The 11,810-nt window shown below is 35.6% G+C and overlaps 1 protein-coding gene across 2 annotated transcripts in view; it reads right to left on the bottom strand.

Annotated features, from left to right (window-relative positions):
- The window catches only part of COMMD1 (copper metabolism domain containing 1), a 230,807-nt gene that overhangs the window by 132,337 nt on the left and 86,660 nt on the right, over positions 1–11,810 (bottom strand). The window contains exons 3-4 of one of the 2 annotated variants that reach the window (XR_004231721.1): positions 6,813–6,995; positions 4,655–4,881 (exon numbers count right to left, since the gene is read on the bottom strand). The exons of the other annotated variant lie outside the window; for it this stretch is intronic. The gene's annotated coding sequence lies outside the window, so the exon portion shown is untranslated. Of the gene's footprint in view, positions 1–4,654; positions 4,882–6,812; positions 6,996–11,810 lie in introns of those variants that run through there. 2 annotated transcript variants of the gene reach the window in all.

The following is an 11,810-nucleotide window of genomic DNA, read 5'->3' as shown; positions in this document are numbered from 1 at the left end:
TGACTCTGCTTAATTTTGTGTCATCTAAAAATTTTATAAGCATGTTTTTCACATCTATATCACTGATAAAATGTTGACCAAGAGAAGGTCACAGAACCTAGGGCTCAGCACAAGACACTTTTCTTCAGATTGCCATCAACCTATTAGTCCTTTGTATATGATCATTCCAAGCAGTTAACTATACTGTCTTCCAGTCCATCTTTTTAAACAATCTTGTCCAAAGAGATATCACAAGACTGTCAAATGTCTTATTGAAATCTAAACATACCAGTTCTGAAGCATTCCATAATCTATCAAGCAAATACAAAAAAGCAATGATATTAGTTTAACAATGTATTCAGGGAGATTCCCTTAATTATCATTGTTTTCTGTCTGTTAGCCGACAGAAATGAGCTCCTTTTAACTGAATACACTGCACTTCACTGCTTGATTAAGAGAGAAACATACAACATCTTAAACTGGTCAACTCTCAAATTTGAAATCGCCACTTCTGTTCCCCAATTCTTTGAGATGCCTGAAAATCCCAAACAAAAGAACTAAGATTTGGCCTTGAACAGAAGCTCATTTGCTCTGCCTTTCTTCTTCATTGTGGAAGGGGTAGCACCTCTGGAAAGAAGCCCACAGTCAGCTAGCCAACATAGCTAGAAACTAAGAGAAACAAGCGGCTTCAAATCACTGGGCAAAAATACCTTGTCACCCTGGGTGAAATACTAGTATAGCGATCTTACGACTAAAAGTCCCTGCCAAGCTCTCAAAAGGATATAAGTCCTGGCTTTTTCTCACTACTCCCATCTGTCCATGAGAATGGGGCAAAAGAACAGATCTGCCTGAATGGAGGTGATTACAAAGAATCCTAACACTGGCAAATTACTCAGCTGGGACACTAGGAGTTCACTGATGTTACAGTCATTCACATAGTCAAAACATTTAATAACATTTTAAAATAATCCTCAGAAAGGAAGGAAACAAGCATTTATTAAGCCCCTATTATGTTCTAGGTACTATGCTTAGCAGAGTTTCTACCAGGCTTATATCCCAAAGAAATCATGAAGGAGGGAAGGGACCTACATGTGCAAAAATGTTTGTGGCAGCCCTTTTTGTAGTGGCTAGAAACTAAAAACTGAGTGGATGCCCATCAGTTGGAGAAGGGCTGGATAAATTGTGGTATATGAATGTTATGGACTATTATTGTTCTATAAGAGAGGTCTGGAAAGATTTATATGAACTGATGCTAAGTGAAGTGAGTAGAACCAACACAACATTGTACACAGAAACAATAAGATTATATAATGATCAACCTTGATGGATATGGCTCTTTTACAAAATGAGGTGATTCAGGTCAGTTCCAATAGACTTGTGATGAAGAGAGCCATCTGCACCCAAAGAGAGGGCTGTGGGGACTGAATGTGGATCACAACATAGAATTTTCACCTTTTTTGTTGTTTGCTTGCTTTTTTTCTCTTTCTCATTTTTTTCTTTTTGATCTGATTTTTCTTGTGTAGCATGATAAGTGTGGAAATATGCATAGTAAAACTATACATGTTTAACATATATTGGATTATTTGATGTCTAGGGGAAGGATTGGGAGGAAGAGAGGGAGAAAAATTTGGAACACAAGATTTTGCAAGAGTGAATGTTGAAAACTATCTTTGTATATATTTTGAAAATAAAAAACTATTATTAAAAAATTAAAAAGAAAATAAACAAATAATAATTATATATAGATACATATATATATATATATATATATAGCTCTTATTTTAAAAGATTTCTTTTTGTGATTTTCCAAATTAAACCAAAGTAGAAAGATAATTATGGATAGGACAGCCCAAAGAAGCCTAACATAAGTGATCAGTATTATTATTCTACATTATCAATCATGAGAGCTTATATCAAAGCAGGAGTGAGAAATAACCACTGAATGCCTGTGATCTATTTAGAAATAGCATCTGAGACATTTGCACTCAGGATTGACAAATGTGGTATATGTATATCTGTAATATATTTCTTGGATTTTATCAAAAGATACAGGAGAAGATGTATCCCCATTAATTTGCTGCACATATTAAAGACAGATTCCCCCCTTCCCCAAAAAAACCACAATATGATTTTCTGTTAAGAAAAGACCTTATTATGCACACTGTTTATGCAGATAAAACAGCATCTGACTTACAGCAAAGTGTAGCCCTAAAGGCTTTCCTCCAACAAAGTGCCTTCTATAAATAGACTGAAATTAGCTGAAAGATGCAGCCACATGGACCCTCAGATGATTAGTATCAAGAAAGGTACAAAGTGGGGCACCGTCTGTTTCATCACTGCCATGGAGGACATCCACTGAAAAATAGATGCAAGACAGATTCCCTATAGATGGAGAATTCTATTAGACATTCTGGTTTGGGGATAATTTTGTATTAAATGCCTGAAACCTTAGGAATCTACCAAAAAAAAAAAAAACACCATATCAATAAGGTCAGTATGATCCACACCATAATCAATCAAAAGAAAATAATTTAACAGTACCCATGGGAAAAAAAACAAATGCATTTAATAGATTTCTCACCAGGGAATATGTATATTATATATACATACACACATACACATATAAATATTTTATGTACATATATGAAATATATAATTATAATCTATATTACAGAAAATTATGTGTTTATATATCTATTCCATATATGTGAAGTATATATTATATACATGAAATGTATATAATATGTGTATATTATATATAATTGTGTGTACATAATATGTTTCATTATATTTGTGTGTATGTGTACCTACAAAACATATATAAGGAAAGCAAATGGGACAATGAATTTTACCCAAAATTGAGAAAGAAGACAGTTGGCTGGATTACATTTGGAAAACTACAAAGGGTTTTCAATGATACAAAACTTTTCTCAGAGACAAAAAGACACACACACATATTTTTAAAAACCAATATTTTTCCAGTGAAGTATATTATATTACTATAAATCACAGGATACCACAATCTCTGAAGAATCAAAAATGTAGGGTTTAAACCAAAGGTTAGTGGAAACAAGCATGAAGGCAGATGTAGGGTAAATAACATTACCAATGATGGTTTACACGCCAAAAACCAAAACAAAAGAAGAAAAGTCATTTAGAAAATATGATTGGAAAAGAAAATGCATCAATCAGGTACTGAAAAAAGCATAACTATGATTAACCCAAGTGATGTGCCAGTACCCAGAAAATGCTTTTCTTTGAGTAGTGAATTCTATTATGGAAAATGATGAACACTGCAGTGTTCTTGTAATAATCTCTGCTACTAGGGAAGCTAAGGCTAGTGGCTCACATGAGCTCAGCAGTTCTGAGCTGCAGCAGTCTTTTTAGGGGATCTGCCAATATTAGCAAATAAGAAATAAACCAAAACCAGAATTTTCAAAATTAAAAAAATGGACTCATTGGCTGCAGATAAAAGCTTAAGCAAACCCATGATTTAAACGCAATGTACTTTGTAATTGCAGAAGTTGTCTATAATAATAAAATTAATGAATCAATTATATTATAAATTCAGATCTATTCAGAGAGCAAAAGAACCTAAAATTAGGTCTCTGTCACACTAGGTAGATCTACTATGAAGGACTTTTATGAGAAGATGGACAAGAGTTATATAGGGTGATGCAGTGTGCACTGATAGAGGAAGAATATCTGTTCCAATGAAATCATGTATTCGTTGATGCATTTATTATAAAATATGCAAATATACCGTGTGTGTGTGTGTGTGTGTGTGTGTGCTTATTCTGTATTAGCACTTAGTATCATCTACTTGTTGCTGCTGGAGTGCATTTTATCTTCATTCTTAGTTAAAAGTATACCACAACACAAATTCTTACAGAATAAAAGAGTTCTCAAACTTAAAAAAAAAAGAAAAGAAAAGAAAGTCGGGCATCCAAGTCCGGCACCAGTCCCATGGTGAGCCCCAGGGAGCAGGGAGCTATCGAGCTGCCTAAGAAAAGACAAGCCTACCCAGGTTGAGAATGGAGCAAGTCTGAGATTCTGCGGCAATCAGTAATGAGAGCAGGCCCATGAATGGGGGCTGTTAGATTCCCAGTCTGAATAAAATAAGGGGAGAGTTACAGAGAAGGGAAGGAAGGAGGAAGAGAAGAAGGGAGAAAGGGGAAAACAGAGAGCAAAAGGGAGTTATGGAAAGACTTCAACACGAGTCCCACATAAGAAGGCCTGAGTAAGCTACAATAAATATCTTTGATCTTAAGCAGCTCCCTAAAACACATTTTAAAAAATCTTGGAGACAATAGCCTTGTAGATAAAATCATGAATTCCCTGAATATATTAAAAAGTAAGAAAGCAAGTGGGCTTAGCCCTATGGCAGATCTTGTTGATGGCCACCACAGGAAACCTAATTCAGCCTTCCTTTCACAATGGACAAAATTGCAAGTGTGACCACCGTGACATTTAAGAAAATCTGATTAGAAAATTAATCTTAAATAAATAAAAATGTTCAATGCTGATATGGAAATGTTTTTTGCATGACTTCATATTTATAATCAATATTAAATTCCTTGCCTTCTCAAGGAGAGGAAAGGGGTAGAAGAGAATTTAAAACAATTTTTTAAATGATTGTAAAAAAAAATGTACATGTGAATGGGAAAAAAAAAATTTATAAAAAAATAAAAATGTTCATTTGATTACATCTATATGATATGATGTTGAAATAGTTACTAGGCAACATTTGTTCCTCTGCAAACCTACTGAGGACACTCAAGGAAAATCTTTAACTTTAAATGACAGATTTTAAAAATAAGATGAATATACATACCATTTAAATGAAAATATATAATACGGGAGAATTTTATCACACTCTACGCTTGCTGAACAAAGTCAAATCTGAAATACAAGTTTACAAGTTCTATTTTAAATTGTCTCTCATGCAATTTGTACAAACTGTATATTTCATAAATAATTATTTCTATACATGAAGAACTATAGTAGTTTTTTAAGTTGTTATAAGAATAATGTTTTATTTAAAAAAACAAAACAGTAACTCCATTAAATTTCACTGACTATGAAATGGTATAACATTGTGGGGTAAATGGTAAGGCGTTATCTGTATATCTATATGTCCGGGGAACATGCTGGCTTTTTTGAAGCCACTTCTTCAAAAGGAGGATGATAAGAAGAAAAGACTGACATTTATCACCGTGAAAATCATAAAAATGAAGCAAATGTACTTGATAACAAAATTTCCTCCTGAAACTTACATGTTTAGTGGCTAATTTTTTTAAAACTGAATACTCTAAATATATGTATTCAAGCTCTTCAAATTCATACTCAGATCCAGAGATAAAGTTAATGCATTTGTGAATATGGTTAGAACTATGGCAATCAATGCAATGACCAATCATAACTAGAAAAAAAAAAAAAAAAAGATGAGGCAAGCTACTCACCTCCTGAAAGAGAAGTGAGAGTCTCAAGATGCAAAATAAAATACATGTTCAGACCAATATGGGAATTTATTTTGCTTGACTATATTGTAAAGAATATATTTTAGTTTCACATAAAAGTCTCTTTTTCTCCTCTATTTTGTATATGGAAATGCTCGTTAGTGTTTCTGTCCATAATTTTAAAATAAAAAATGAAAAACAGAACAATGGTAATATGTTTACAAAATAATATTTTGGATAATCACCAATTTAAAAAATATCCATCTTATAGAAATAAAATAAAAATTTCTTTATCAATCATTTGCCTCATTTGCAAAAGAAATTCTCATTTTATTTTAAAAACTTAAATATTTCTAAATATGGATGGTTAAAGAACCTAAGGTCATAGATAAATATAATGCCTTTGATCTTACTTCATCTAATCATATGCCTTGTGATTATAAGTTGAAAGAAGAGTTAGGACATGAAAATCTTATATTTTGATTATAGGTAAATAAAGAGCTTTCTGGTTTATCAAACAAAGCAATACAAATTTTACTGTTCTTACTGGTTCATGATGCAACAAATAGAGCACTAGACCTGGAATAAGAAAAATTCAAATCTGGCTTCAGGCCTTTCCTAGTTTTGTGATTTTAAAGCAAAGTCTTCACCTGTGACTGCCTCAGTTTCCTCCTATTTAAAATGAGAATAATAATAGTACTAATTTTCTAAGTTTGTGGTGAAAATAAATGAAAAAAAATTGTAAAGCATTTTGCAAACCTTTAAGTATTATGAAGGAGTCAAGCAAGATTTCACCTAGAAGGTAGCATCTGAGTTGAGTTTTGAAGGGAACTGTAAATGATAAGGGAAAGAGAGAAGGTGGCACATTCCAGGCATGAGAAACAGTCAGCATAAGGGCTCAAAGACCAAAACTGGAGTGTCACATGCAAGGAAAACAGGACCAGTTTGGTTGGAATGTAGAATAGAAGAAAGGGAGCCTCAAAAAACAGATTCAGGCCAGATTACGTGGAGATTTAAGTACTACAAAGAGAAGCTCATATTTGATCATGGAAATGAGAGGGAGCTACAGGAATCAGTCAGACCAGTGCTTTAGAAAAATCACTTTAGTGGCTAAGCTGAGGATATTTTGGAAAGGGGAGAGACATAAAACAGAAACTCCAATTATGAGGCTACTGTGGAAGTCTGGAAAAGAAGTAAAAATTGCCTGAACTGGAGTGAATTTAGTGAAGAGATGGGACCTACTGGGAGATGTTGGAGGCAGTACTGATAAAGAATTTAGGAATACTCCAAAGTTGAGAACCTGGGAAACTGGAAGGATTTCTTATGAAAAAGGTTCAGAAAAGGGGTAGGTTTTTAAAAAAAAAAAAAACTTACAAGTTCTCTTTTGGGCATGATGAGCTTGAGATGGCTCCAGGACACAGAGTTCAAAATGTTCAATAGGCAATAACTTGGAAGTGGAACTTAAGAGAGAATCTAGAGCTGGCTATCTAGCTCTGAAAGTTATTGCATAAGGATGACGATGAAGTCCATGGTCACTGATAAGGCAGCAGAGAGAACCTGTAGAGGAAATGCTTTGTGTAGAAATTAGTGTTTGAATGAGTGTGGAAAGAACAAGGTATTTCAGGGGCAATGGTGAGGTGGAAAGGCAGTTTTTAAGACTCAGTTTCCCTAATGTGAAATTAGTGACTAGAACAAGATTCTATTTAAGTTTCTCTTCAGAGTTCACTCCAGTGATGCTATAATTGATAATACCCACACAGCAACCTCTGCAAATTTCTATGATTCTGGATCAGTGGTGTCTAAATATTTCCCAAAGCTAAAGCCCATTCAGCAGACTGAGTTTGATATAACAACAATCCTTTGCACTCTGGATGATCTCAACCCTGGCAAAGTGTATTGTTTTGACTAGAACCAGATATTCACCGAGGGATTCATGATATTAGCTCCCACCATTTCCCTGAGAAACAAAATGTATCACATATCTTGACATGCTCACAATCCCTGTTCCTTAGAACTGCCACGTGAACTGAACAAGGTGCTGCATTCCTGTTCCTGCTGGTTCTATATCTTTCTAGGAGACAATCAACCTGCAGATGGTTCCCCGAGGCTCAAGAAATGCCTGCATTGTCCATATATGAGCCTACTCAAGACCTGAGAAAGATTAGGGTCATGGTCCAGCCCAATTGTGATTTTTATGTAAATAAATTATCATCTCCCATTTTCCTCCCCCCAGCAAGATAAAATCTTTTCCTCAGGAAGACTTCTGCTGCAAACATAGTTTTCCTCACTCTGAAATTAATTAAATTTCTGTTGGATTCCTGATTCTCCTGTTTTTAACAGGCGGTTTAGTTCCAGGTTCTGGTCCATGTCTGGTCTATGTGTCTCTTTTTTTGTTTTGTTTTCTTCTGTACAAGGTCTGAGTCCACCAGGTAAAACTGAATTTGTGCACTGTGGCTTTTGTCTTGTCATTTTTTTCTGTGTCTAAGATGAAGAATATCTGTATTATATTTGTGTTATAAGTCAGATCTTGTTACCTTGAAAGAGTTAAAATGCAGTCAGCCAGAAAAACTTCTAAGGGTTATGGCCAGAGAAACATTGAGAAAGATTAATGAATTTTCATAACTGAAGCAGTTGTCCCAGTAAGCAAAACTATCTCTACTTTAAGCTTTCTGCAGGAGATTTTAACAAAAGAGAAAAACTGCAAGACTTTTTTTTCCTGTCATTTCAATACTGGCCAAGTTGGAATTACAGAAATAGTGTTAATCAAAGTTTGTAGAACTCTTAAAAACATCTTAGCAAATTCTGGAGGTCTTAAGACGAATCATTAAAGAGTTTGGCAATTAGTTATTTTAAGACTGCTAGAGAGATTCCTGAGACTTTGGAGTAATTCCAGGAACTCATTCTTTATTGAAACATCTTAGTAAGTTTTGGGGTACTACTCTGTGGAATTTGTTTTAAGGAAAAATAAGAATTAAATCCAATAAAATCTTTTTAAAGTAATTGGCAAGGTTAATAGTTTTCATTGTTTGACAGCAATAAATGAAAGTTAGTTTTAGTACAAATCTCAGACTTTAGAAAGGGAAGAAAAAAAATAAAAATAGGCAAACAATTTGTATCTCAGTTCAATCTCTTGTTAACCATTCCTTGACTTTTCTAAACGAATTAAGGTTCCCCTTTGGGATTGCAGCTAGAGGAAGAGGTTGAAATTAATTCTTGGTTCCCCTCTGCACCATTAGGAAAGGAAACTAGGATCCCTTTAACCAACAAGAGATACAAGCTAAGAGTTTGTTTTAATTTAAGAAGTCTGGCCACTGTAAAACAGAATGTAGAATAAAGACGAGGACAGATGCTAAAGCACCCCAGTACCCTCCCCACAATGCCTACCCCCCAGCTTGATAAAACTCTAGAATGGTCTGGCAAGAAGAGGGAAAAAATTCAGTAAACCCCTCCATCTTCCCCACTTCCCTTTCCTGGAATTCTATCTCAGTTGTGGGGTTTGCTAACAAGACCATTTCTTTCTGTTAACCCTCTCGTCTCAGATCAGATTAAGAAAAAAGAATGCTAAAGAAGTGCATGGAAATTCGAATTAAGGTTATGCTACATCTGGGGAGTGGGGGGGGGGGAGCAGCTACACAGACAATGGCTCTGGCAGCCCTAGGCCTCTGGGCATCCTGTTGCCTGCCCCTCTAGGAAAACCAGGGGGCATCAGCCAGGGGCAGTACATTCTACTTCAGCAGAGGAAAGTGACACCAGGCCTAGCAGCACCTGTATGGGTTGGAAGGGAGGGTAGTGGGGGTGGGAGGCAGATAAGGCCCCACAGCTAGCATCCCCGGAGCTCTGCCACCTGGAACTAGCTCCCATGGGTAGATCCTAACACCAGCCACCCCAGCCCCTAGGCAGTGGCAGTGGTATTGGAAGAATCTAGTGTCCCTGGCAGTGTCTAGTGGGGTAGTATGAGGAGAACTAGTCATCCTGTGCCTTTGGTGGCCCACCCTTCTCTGTTCCAGTGGCACTGTGTAATCTTAGGCTCCTAAGCCTACTTCCCTGATTTGTAAAGAGAAATAGAATAATGATATCCACCTGCCAGAGTTGTCGATCTGAGATCAAAATGATATGATTGTAAAGTGCTTAACACAGTGATTGACACATGCTAAGCACTACATTATTATTATTTCTCTAACTGAATGAAACTGTTCCATATCTGATAAATCTAAAGTAATTTTAATATGCCAAAAGTAATGAATAGGATTGATTGGATGAAGTATTTCTCAGTATTGTCACATGATCCCTGTTTCCAGAACTGGGACCGTGGGAAGGTCATTTGATCTCTGGAGGAATGAACTTTGAACATGGAGATATAGGAAGTTGCAGGAAGTGACATAAGCTGTGGGAGGGAGCCAGCATTGGTGACCATTGATCAAGGATGGTTACATCCTTTTAGTCTATCCAATGTTGAGACTGGAGTCTTTTGCTTTTAAACTCTAGACAAGCCAGAAGCTGGCCAGGTTCCAGGAGGACATGGTGGAGTTGGGATGGCTCCAAGGTGTGTGTCTGGGACTCTCCCTGCAGGGATTAAATAAATGCTTTCTCTTTGTACCTGATGATGTCTCTGAGTTAATTGGGAAGGGGGACTTGTATCCGACCCGTCCCACACAGTAATAAAATCGATGGTTTTTATATGTGATAATTTGGAAATGCAATTGATATTGCCTGAAATTTATTATTTGTGTTATTATTGTATTGTTTAAACCAGAGCTTCTCAAACTTTTTCCATTTGCAATCCCTTTTCACCCAAGAAATTTTTATGTGCCCCTTAGTATATAGGTATATAAAATAGGTATACAAACTATGCAGATCAAATGTGGATCAAAGCATAGCATTTTCACTTTTTTAAATTGTTGTTTGTTGGCTTGTGTTTTTTTTCCCTTTCTCATGTTTTTGAGGGAGATTTCTACCTCTCCTTGTATTTGTACCTTGAGACTCAAATCCTACTGGAATTTAATATAAGATAGAGGGCCATGTTGTATTTGGTTGGTAAAGCTAAGAGAGATTAATATCTAACTGTTGAAGAAAATCCATGGCTCAAAACTCTCCTGGTATTTTCTGCTACTCTCTTTGGAGATAAAACAAATCTCAAGACTATTATTTGAAAGGGATTGTCTCTTTCTATTATAGTAACCTACAATTAAGTAAGTTTTTTTTTTTTTGCTTAAAAAATTTATACTGTTTGAGAGGCATCTTGATAATGCAAAACAATTATAGAATGCTCCTGAAAAATGTAAAGAAAGGAGTGTACAAGGAAGCTCAAAAGAAAATCTAATTAAAGATTGCTGTCTTAATGGGGGCAAAAGGATAAAAACCATATCATGATGTCCTGGAAGTACATATTTGGTTATTTATCTAAATAATTTCGTATTCTAAAAAACAGGATTAGGTTATTCAATAATCTGGGCTTTCTAGATACTGCTCAGAGGGTTTGTTCCTTGAGAGGATATATTGAGGAGGTATGTCCTAGGTGTCATTGCGAGCCATTGCTTACTTGAAAACAGAAAAGGGTGAGCAAGAATGAAGGGAGAGAAACAGCACACCCTTGAATCAGGGCATAACAAAAGGGGAGGGAAAAAACCATGGTCAGTAGACTCAGCCCTTGTCCAGAATCTTGGGATACCAGTCTTATCTGGATATTACCTGCTAGAGGAACTCTGAGGTAGTTAGAGGGTTCTACAGTCTATTCAGGAGCCAGGGCTTCCTTTAGATGATCCAGTTTTCCAGCCCTACATGGCCAGGTTAAACCCCAGCTTTTTAAATTGTGATTTGTCTCATAACTAAATGTGAGGGTTGAGAAATTATGATTTATTATCAGTAAATGTTTGATTTATATACCAATTTTTAAAATCATAATGTTTTTCTTAATATTTTATTTTTCCAAATACAGGCAAAGATAATTTTCAACATTTACCTTCACAAAATCTTATGTTCCAAATTTTTCTCCTTCTCCTCTCCCTCCCTCTCTCCCCAAGACAGTAAGCAATCTGATACAGTTTAAACATGTGCAATTCTTCTAAAGATATTTCCATATTCATTATGTTGAACAAAATATCTATATATCGATATGTGTGTGTGTGTGTGTATATATATATATATCAGATCAAAAGAGAGAAAGAGTACTGAGAGAACTGATGAGGTGTGAGGAACAAAGCTGAAGCAATCTCATAGGACAATGAATTTTCTGATGATGAGGTTTCCTGGGGAAGTGGAAATATCTTCCACATGCAAACATTTCCTCAATTTGAAATTAATAAATACCTGTTTGTGTTTTGACCCTACATATGTTTTGCATGATTCAAATGTGTCTAGATAGCTGCTTGGTCC

The sequence above is a fragment of the Sarcophilus harrisii genome, chromosome 2 (genome assembly GCF_902635505.1).
Source record: "Sarcophilus harrisii chromosome 2, mSarHar1.11, whole genome shotgun sequence".
In the NCBI taxonomy this organism is placed as follows: domain Eukaryota; kingdom Metazoa; phylum Chordata; class Mammalia; order Dasyuromorphia; family Dasyuridae; genus Sarcophilus; species Sarcophilus harrisii.
Note: the sequence above shows the minus strand (reverse complement) of the source record. Positions and strands in the feature narration are given on the sequence as shown.